Raw genomic sequence first — 10,879 nt, forward strand, 5'->3', positions numbered from 1 at the left:
AGCCCGAGGAAAATTTAAAAAAAAACCTTATAATTCTATTATATGTATTTCCTAATAAGGGTACATTGCCCGGGGGTCTGGTTAACATCGAAGATCCCATATTTAGACCTTCATATTTTTACAGGGGAGGGGTATGGGAGGGACCCTTTCACTGTTAAAAGGAATTTGTGTTACAAGACCGGGAACCCATTTAGCTAGCCCGGAGAAAATTGGAAAAAAACGTATAATTCTATTATATGTATTTCTGAATAAGAGTACATTGCCCTGGGGTCTGGCTAACATCGAAGATCCCATATTTAGAACTTCATATTTTTACAGGGGAGGGGTATGGGAGGGACCCTTTCACTGTCAAAGGGAATTTGTGTTACAAGACCGGGAACCCATTTAGCTAGCCCGAGGAAAATTTAAAAAAAAACCTTATAATTCTATTATATGTATTTCCTAATAAGGGTACATTGCCCGGGGGTCTGGTTAACATCGAAGATCCCATATTTAGACCTTCATATTTTTACAGGGGAGGGGTATGGGAGGGACCCTTTCACTGTTAAAAGGGAATTTGTGTTACAAGACCGGGAACCCATTTAGCTAGCCCGGAGAAAATTGGAAAAAAACGTATAATTCTATTATATGTATTTCTGAATAAGAGTACATTGCCCTGGGGTCTGGCTAACATCGAAGATCCCATATTTAGAACTTCATATTTTTACAGGGGAGGGGTATGGGAGGGACCCTTTCACTGTCAAAGGGAATTTGTGTTACAAGACCGGGAACCCATTTAGCTAGCCCGAGGAAAATTTAAAAAAAAACCTTATAATTCTATTATATGTATTTCCTAATAAGGGTACATTGCCCGGGGGTCTGGTTAACATCGAAGATCCCATATTTAGACCTTCATATTTTTACAGGGGAGGGGTATGGGAGGGACCCTTTCACTGTTAAAAGGAATTTGTGTTACAAGACCGGGAACCCATTTAGCTAGCCCGGAGAAAATTGGAAAAAAACGTATAATTCTATTATATGTATTTCCTAATAAGGGTACATTGCCCTGGGGTCTGGCTAACATCGAAGATCCCATATTTAGACCTTCATATTTTTACAGGGGAGGGGTATGGGAGGGACCCTTTCACTGTTAAAAGGAATTTGTGTTACAAGACCGGGAACCCATTTAGCTAGCCCGGAGAAAATTGGAAAAAAACGTATAATTCTATTATATGTATTTCTGAATAAGAGTACATTGCCCTGGGGTCTGGCTAACATCGAAGATCCCATATTTAGAACTTCATATTTTTACAGGGGAGGGGTATGGGAGGGACCCTTTCACTGTCAAAGGGAATTTGTGTTACAAGACCGGGAACCCATTTAGCTAGCCCGAGGAAAATTTAAAAAAAAACCTTATAATTCTATTATATGTATTTCCTAATAAGGGTACATTGCCCGGGGGTCTGGTTAACATCGAAGATCCCATATTTAGACCTTCATATTTTTACAGGGGAGGGGTATGGGAGGGACCCTTTCACTGTTAAAAGGAATTTGTGTTACAAGACCGGGAACCCATTTAGCTAGCCCGGAGAAAATTGGAAAAAAACGTATAATTCTATTATATGTATTTCTGAATAAGAGTACATTGCCCTGGGGTCTGGCTAACATCGAAGATCCCATATTTAGAACTTCATATTTTTACAGGGGAGGGGTATGGGAGGGACCCTTTCACTGTCAAAGGGAATTTGTGTTACAAGACCGGGAACCCATTTAGCTAGCCCGAGGAAAATTAAAAAAAAAAACCTTATAATTCTATTATATGTATTTCCTAATAAGGGTACATTGCCCGGGGGTCTGGTTAACATCGAAGATCCCATATTTAGACCTTCATATTTTTACAGGGGAGGGGTATGGGAGGGACCCTTTCACTGTTAAAAGGAATTTGTGTTACAAGACCGGGAACCCATTTAGCTAGCCCGAGGAAAATTTAAAAAAAAACCTTATAATTCTATTATATGTATTTCCTAATAAGGGTACATTGCCCGGGGGTCTGGTTAACATCGAAGATCCCATATTTAGACCTTCATATTTTTACAGGGGAGGGGTATGGGAGGGACCCTTTCACTGTTAAAAGGAATTTGTGTTACAAGACCGGGAACCCATTTAGCTAGCCCGGAGAAAATTGGAAAAAAACGTATAATTCTATTATATGTATTTCTGAATAAGAGTACATTGCCCTGGGGTCTGGCTAACATCGAAGATCCCATATTTAGAACTTCATATTTTTACAGGGGAGGGGTATGGGAGGGACCCTTTCACTGTCAAAGGGAATTTGTGTTACAAGACCGGGAACCCATTTAGCTAGCCCGAGGAAAATTAAAAAAAAAACCTTATAATTCTATTATATGTATTTCCTAATAAGGGTACATTGCCCGGGGGTCTGGTTAACATCGAAGATCCCATATTTAGACCTTCATATTTTTACAGGGGAGGGGTATGGGAGGGACCCTTTCACTGTCAAAGGGAATTTGTGTTACAAGACCGGGAACCCATTTAGCTAGCCCGAGGAAAATTAAAAAAAAAACTTATAATTCTATTATATGTATTTCTTAATAAGTGTACATTGCCCTGGGGTCTGGTTAACATCGAAGATCCCATATTTAGACCTTCATATTTTTACAGGGGAGGGGTATGGGAGGGACCCTTTCACTGTTAAAAGGAATTTGTGTTACAAGACCGGGAACCCATTTATTTCGACCTTCATATTTTTACAGGGGAGGGGTTTGGGAGAGATCCTTTCACTGTTAAAAGGAATTTGTGTTACAAGACCGGGAACCCATTTAGCTAGCCCGGAGAAATTTGGAAAAAAACGTATAATTCTATTATATGTATTTCTGAATAAGAGTACATTGCCCTGGGGTCTGGCTAACATCGAAGATCCCATATTTAGACCTTCATATTTTTACAGGGGAGGGGTATGGGAGGGACCCTTTTACTGTCAAAGGGAATATATGTTACAAGACCGGGAACCCATTTAGCTAGCCCGAGGAAAATTTAAAAAAAAAACCTTACAATTCTTTTATGTGTATTTCCTAATAAGGGTACATTGCCCGGGGGTCTGGTTAACATCGAAGATCCCATATTTAGACCTTCATATTTTTACAGGGGAGGGGTATGGGAGGGACCCTTTCACTGTTAAAAGGAATTTGTGTTACAAGACCGGGAACCCATTTAGCTAGCCCGGAGAAAATTGGAAAAAAACGTATAATTCTATTATATGTATTTCTGAATAAGAGTACATTGCCCTGGGGTCTGGCTAACATCGAAGATCCCATATTTAGAACTTCATATTTTTACAGGGGAGGGGTATGGGAGGGACCCTTTCACTGTCAAAGGGAATTTGTGTTACAAGACCGGGAACCCATTTAGCTAGCCCGAGGAAAATTTAAAAAAAAACCTTATAATTCTATTATATGTATTTCCTAATAAGGGTACATTGCCCGGGGGTCTGGTTAACATCGAAGATCCCATATTTAGACCTTCTTATTTTTACAGGGGAGGGGTATGGGAGGGACCCTTTCACTGTTAAAAGGAATTTGTGTTACAAGACCGGGAACCCATTTAGCTAGCCCGGAGAAAATTGGAAAAAAACGTATAATTCTATTATATGTATTTCCTAATAAGGGTACATTGCCCTGGGGTCTGGCTAACATCGAAGATCCCATATTTAGACCTTCATATTTTTACAGGGGAGGGGTATGGGAGGGACCCTTTCACTGTTAAAAGGAATTTGTGTTACAAGACCGGGAACCCATTTAGCTAGCCCGAGGAAAATTTAAAAAAAAACCTTATAATTCTATTATATGTATTTCCTAATAAGGGTACATTGCCCGGGGGTCTGGTTAACATCGAAGATCCCATATTTAGACCTTCATATTTTTACAGGGGAGGGGTATGGGAGGGACCCTTTCACTGTTAAAAGGAATTTGTGTTACAAGACCGGGAACCCATTTAGCTAGCCCGGAGAAAATTGGAAAAAAACGTATTATTCTATTATATGTATTTCTGAATAAGAGTACATTGCCCTGGGGTCTGGCTAACATCGAAGATCCCATATTTAGACCTTCATATTTTTACAGGGGAGGGGTATGGGAGGGACCCTTTCACTGTCAAAGGGAATTTGTGTTACAAGACCGGGAACCCATTTAGCTAGCCCGAGGAAAATTTAAAAAAAAACCTTATAATTCTATTATATGTATTTCCTAATAAGGGTACATTGCCCGGGGGTCTGGTTAACATCGAAGATCCCATATTTAGACCTTCATATTTTTACAGGGGAGGGGTATGGGAGGGACCCTTTCACTGTTAAAAGGAATTTGTGTTACAAGACCGGGAACCCATTTAGCTAGCCCGGAGAAAATTGGAAAAAAACGTATAATTCTATTATATGTATTTCTGAATAAGAGTACATTGCCCTGGGGTCTGGCTAACATCGAAGATCCCATATTTAGAACTTCATATTTTTACAGGGGAGGGGTATGGGAGGGACCCTTTCACTGTCAAAGGGAATTTGTGTTACAAGACCGGGAACCCATTTAGCTAGCCCGAGGAAAATTTAAAAAAAAACCTTATAATTCTATTATATGTATTTCCTAATAAGGGTACATTGCCCGGGGGTCTGGTTAACATCGAAGATCCCATATTTAGACCTTCATATTTTTACAGGGGAGGGGTATGGGAGGGACCCTTTCACTGTTAAAAGGAATTTGTGTTACAAGACCGGGAACCCATTTAGCTAGCCCGGAGGAAATTGGAAAAACCTTATAATTCTATTATATGTATTTCCTATTAAGGGTACATTGCCCGGGGGTCTGGTTAACATCGAAGATCCCATATTTAGACCTTCATATTTTTACAGGGGAGGGGTATGGGAGGGACCCTTTCACTGTTAAAAGGAATTTGTGTTACAAGACCGGGAACCCATTTAGCTAGCCCGGAGAAAATTGGAAAAAAACGTATAATTCTATTATATGTATTTCTGAAGAAGAGTACATTGCCCTGGGGTCTGGCTAACATCGAAGATCCCATATTTAGACCTTCATATTTTTACAGGGGAGGGGTATGGGAGGGACCCTTTCACTGTTAAAAGGAATTTGTGTTACAAGACCGGGAACCCATTTAGCTAGCCCGGAGAAAATTGGAAAAAACTTATAATTCTATTATATGTATTTCTGAATAAGGGTACATTGCCCTGGGGTCTGGCTAACATCGAAGATCCCATATTTAGACCTTCATATTTTTACAGGGGAGGGGTATGGGAGGGACCCTTTCACTGTCAAAGGGAATTTGTGTTACAAGACCGGGAACCCATTTAGCTAGCCCGAGGAAAATTTAAAAAAAAACCTTATAATTCTATTATATGTATTTCCTAATAAGGGTACATTGCCCGGGGGTCTGGTTAACATCGAAGATCCCATATTTAGACCTTCATATTTTTACAGGGGAGGGGTATGGGAGGGACCCTTTCACTGTTAAAAGGAATTTGTGTTACAAGACCGGGAACCCATTTAGCTAGCCCGGAGAAAATTTGTGTTACAAGACCTGGAACCTATTAAGCTAGCCCGGAGAAAATTAAAAAAAAAACGTATAATTCTATTATATGTATTTCTGAATAAGAGTACATTGCCCTGGGGTCTGGCTAACATCGAAGATCCCATATTTAGACCTTCATATTTTTACAGGGGAGGGGTATGGGAGGGACCCTTTCACTGTCAAAGGGAATTTGTGTTACAAGACCGGGAACCCATTTAGCTAGCCCGAGGAAAATTTAAAAAAAAACCTTATAATTCTATTATATGTATTTCCTAATAAGGGTACATTGCCCTGGGGTCTGGCTAACATTAAAAAAAAAGATCCCATATTGAGTACATTGCCCGGGGGTCTGGTTAACATCGAAGATCCCATATTTAGACCTTCATATTTTTACAGGGGAGGGGTATGGGACGGACCCTTTCACTGTTAAAAGGAATTTGTGTTACAAGACCGGGAACTTATTTAGCTAGCCCGGAGAAAATTGGAAAAAAAATGTATAATTCTATTATATGTATTTCTGAATAAGAGTACATTGCCCTGGGGTCTGGCTAACATCGAAGATCCCATATTTAGAACTTCATATTTTTACAGGGGAGGGGTATGGGAGGGACCCTTTCACTGTCAAAAGGAATTTGTGTTACAAGACCGGGAACCCATTTAGCTAGCCCGAGGAAAATTTAAAAAAAAACCTTATAATTCTATTATATGTATTTCCTAATAAGGGTACATTGCCCGGGGGTCTGGTTAACATCGAAGATCCCATATTTAGACCTTCATATTTTTACAGGGGAGGGGTATGGGAGGGACCCTTTCACTGTTAAAAGGAATTTGTGTTACAAGACCGGGAACCCATTTAGCTAGCCCGGAGAAAATTGGAAAAAAACGTATAATTCTATTATATGTATTTCTGAATAAGAGTACATTGCCCTGGGGTCTGGCTAACATCGAAGATCCCATATTTAGACCTTCATATTTTTACAGGGGAGGGGTATGGGAGGGACCCTTTCACTGTTAAAAGGAATTTGTGTTACAAGACCGGGAACCCATTTAGCTAGCCCGGAGAAAATTGAAAAAAAAAACGTATAATTCTATTATATGTATTTCTGAATAAGAGTACATTGCCCTGGGGTCTGGCTAACATCGAAGATCCCATATTTAGAACTTCATATTTTTACAGGGGAGGGGTATGGGAGGGACCCTTTCACTGTCAAAAGGGAATTTGTGTTACAAGACCGGGAACCCATTTAGCTAGCCCGAGGAAAATTTAAAAAAAAACCTTATAATTCTATTATATGTATTTCCTAATAAGGGTACATTGCCCGGGGGTCTGGTTAACATCGAAGATCCCATATTTAGACCTTCATATTTTTACAGGGGAGGGGTATGGGAGGGACCCTTTCACTGTTAAAAGGAATTTGTGTTACAAGACCGGGAACCCATTTAGCTAGCCCGGAGAAAATTGGAAAAAAACGTATAATTCTATTATATGTATTTCTGAATAAGAGTACATTGCCCTGGGGTCTGGCTAACATCGAAGATCCCATATTTAGAACTTCATATTTTTACAGGGGAGGGGTATGGGAGGGACCCTTTCACTGTCAAAGGGAATTTGTGTTACAAGACCGGGAACCCATTTAGCTAGCCCGAGGAAAATTTAAAAAAAAACCTTATAATTCTATTATATGTATTTCCTAATAAGGGTACATTGCCCGGGGGTCTGGTTAACATCGAAGATCCCATATTTAGACCTTCATATTTTTACAGGGGAGGGGTATGGGAGGGACCCTTTCACTGTTAAAAGGAATTTGTGTTACAAGACCGGGAACCCATTTAGCTAGCCCGGAGAAAATTGGAAAAAAACGTATAATTCTATTATATGTATTTCTGAATAAGAGTACATTGCCCTGGGGTCTGGCTAACATCGAAGATCCCATATTTAGACCTTCATATTTTTACAGGGGAGGGGTATGGGAGGGACCCTTTCACTGTTAAAAGGAATTTGTGTTACAAGACCGGGAACCCATTTAGCTAGCCCGAGGAAAATTTAAAAAAAAACCTTATAATTCTATTATATGTATTTCTGAATAAGGGTACATTGCCCTGGGGTCTGGCTAACATCGAAGATCCCATATTTAGACCTTCATATTTTTACAGGGGAGGGGTATGGGAGGGACCCTTTCACTGTTAAAAGGAATTTGTGTTACAAGACCGGGAACCCATTTAGCTAGCCCGGAGAAAATTAAAAAATAAAAAAAACCTTATAATTCTATTATATGTATTTCTGAATAAGAGTACATTGCCCTGGGGTCTGGCTAACATCGAAGATCCCATATTTAGACCTTCATATTTTTACAGGGGAGGGGTATGGGAGGGACCCTTTCACTGTAAAAGGAATTTGTGTTACAACTTAGACCTTCATATTTTTAAAAGTATATGTATTTCCTAATAAGGGTACATTGCCCGGGGGTCTGGTTAACATCGAAGATCCCATATTTAGACCTTCATATTTTTACAGGGGAGGGGTATGGGAGGGACCCTTTCACTGTTAAAAGGAATTTGTGTTAAAGACCGGGAATTTGTGTTACAAGACCGGGAACCCACTTCATATTTTTACAGGGGAGGGGTATGGGAGGGACCCTTTCACTGTTAAAAGGGAATTTGTGTTACAAGACCGGGAACCCATTTAGCTAGCCCGAGGAAAATTTAAAAAAAAACCTTATAATTCTATTATATGTATTTCCTAATAAGGGTACATTGCCCTGGGGTCTGGTTAACATCGAAGATCCCATATTTAGACCTTCATATTTTTACAGGGGAGGGGTATGGGAGGGACCCTTTCACTGTTAAAAGGAATTTGTGTTACAAGACCGGGAACCCATTTAGCTAGCCCGGAGAAAATTGAAAAAAAAAACGTATAATTCTATTATATGTATTTCTGAATAAGAGTACATTGCCCTGGGGTCTGGCTAACATCGAAGATCCCATATTTAGACCTTCATATTTTTACAGGGGAGGGGTATGGGAGGGACCCTTTCACTGTCAAAGGGAATTTGTGTTACAAGACCGGGAACCCATTTAGCTAGCCCGAGGAAAATTTAAAAAAAAACCTTATAATTCTATTATATGTATTTCCTAATAAGGGTACATTGCCCGGGGGTCTGGTTAACATCGAAGATCCCATATTTAGACCTTCATATTTTTACAGGGGAGGGGTATGGGAGGGACCCTTTCACTGTAAAAGGAATTTGTGTTACAAGACCGGGAACCCATTTAGCTAGGGTATAATTCTATTATATGTATTTCTGAATAAGGGTACATTGCCCTGGGGTCTGGCTAACATCGAAGATCCCATATTTAGACCTTCATATTTTTACAGGGGAGGGGTATGGGAGGGACCCTTTCACTGTTAAAAAAGGAATTTGTGTTACAAGACCGGGAACCCATTTAGCTAGCCCGGAGAAAATTGGAAAAAAACGTATAATTCTATTATATGTATTTCTGAATAAGAGTACATTGCCCTGGGGTCTGGCTAACATCGAAGATCCCATATTTAGACCTTCATATTTTTACAGGGGAGGGGTATGGGAGGGACCCTTTCACTGTCAAAGGGAATTTGTGTTACAAGACCGGGAACCCATTTAGCTAGCCCGAGGAAAATTTAAAAAAAAACCTTATAATTCTATTATATGTATTTCCTAATAAGGGTACATTGCCCCAGGGGTCTGGTTAACATCGAAGATCCCATATTTAGACCTTCATATTTTTACAGGGGAGGGGTATGGGAGGGACCCTTTCACTGTTAAAAGGAATTTGTGTTACAAGACCGGGAACCCATTTAGCTAGCCCGGAGAAAATTGGAAAAAAACGTATAATTCTATTATATGTATTTCTGAATAAGAGTACATTGCCCTGGGGTCTGGCTAACATCGAAGATCCCATATTTAGACCTTCATATTTTTACAGGGGAGGGGTATGGGAGGGACCCTTTCACTGTCAAAGGGAATTTGTGTTACAAGACCGGGAACCCATTTAGCTAGCCCGAGGAAAATTAAAAAAAAACCTTATAATTCTATTATATGTATTTCCTAATAAGGGTACATTGCCCTGGGGTCTGGCTAACATCGAAGATCCCATATTTAGACCTTCATATTTTTACAGGGGAGGGGTATGGGAGGGACCCTTTCACTGTCAAAGGGAATTTGTGTTACAAGACCGGGAACCCATTTAGCTAGCCCGAGGAAAATTAAAAAAAAACCTTATAATTCTATTATATGTATTTCCTAATAAGGGTACATTGCCCGGGGGTCTGGTTAACATCGAAGATCCCATATTTAGACCTTCATATTTTTACAGGGGAGGGGTATGGGAGGGACCCTTTCACTGTTAAAAGGAATTTGTGTTACAAGACCGGGAACCCATTTAGCTAGCCCGGAGAAAATTGGAAAAAAACGTATAATTCTATTATATGTATTTCTGAATAAGAGTACATTGCCCTGGGGTCTGGCTAACATCGAAGATCCCATATTTAGACCTTCATATTTTTACAGGGGAGGGGTATGGGAGGGACCCTTTCACTGTTAAAAGGAATTTGTGTTACAAGACCGGGAACCCATTTAGCTAGCCCGGAGAAAATTGGAAAAAAACGTATAATTCTATTATATGTATTTCTGAATAAGAGTACATTGCCCGGGCGGCTAAATATCGGGTTCGATATTCAAATATATCTTCTACATGTTTACTTTCTATATATAGCAGGCAAATACCTTCTCTTTTGGAAAAACCCCCTGGATTTTATACGAAAATATGTTTAGCTTTCACTTGTGGTACTTGTTAATAAACAATTGCATCACATTTGTATTTACGTCAGAAATTGGAAGAAAAAACCTCGAGGTTGTTTTCTGATTGTTTAGGTGCGATTTATTGAACAATCATCGGTCTTGGAGACATCTTAGCCTTTTAATTTGTTTTATATTACGACTTTTATTTTGCCCCCGTAAACGAAATTTGGGGGGGGTATAATTTTTTCGTCTAGATGTTTAGCTGTCCCTCTGTTTGTTCGTCCTAAAGCAAAAACTTTAACTTTGGCCATGCCTTTTGATTTAGTGGAGCTATGACTTTCTCATTTCACATGCGTATTTCTTGTGACCTTTCTTTGGATACCACCAAATTTGACCTTTTGACATGGTAGTGTGACCCACTTTTACACAACATTTCCAAACCTTTTCTTTGTCCAAATCTTTTGAACAGTAGAAACCAGGACATTTATAATTCATATATATTTTTTATGGAAAGACATTTTATTTGATAC

Source organism: Saccostrea cucullata, unplaced genomic scaffold (assembly GCF_032062105.1).
Source record: "Saccostrea cucullata isolate Sc308-1 unplaced genomic scaffold, CSIRO_AGI_Scuc_v1 ctg406, whole genome shotgun sequence".
Lineage (NCBI taxonomy): Eukaryota > Metazoa > Mollusca > Bivalvia > Ostreida > Ostreidae > Saccostrea > Saccostrea cuccullata.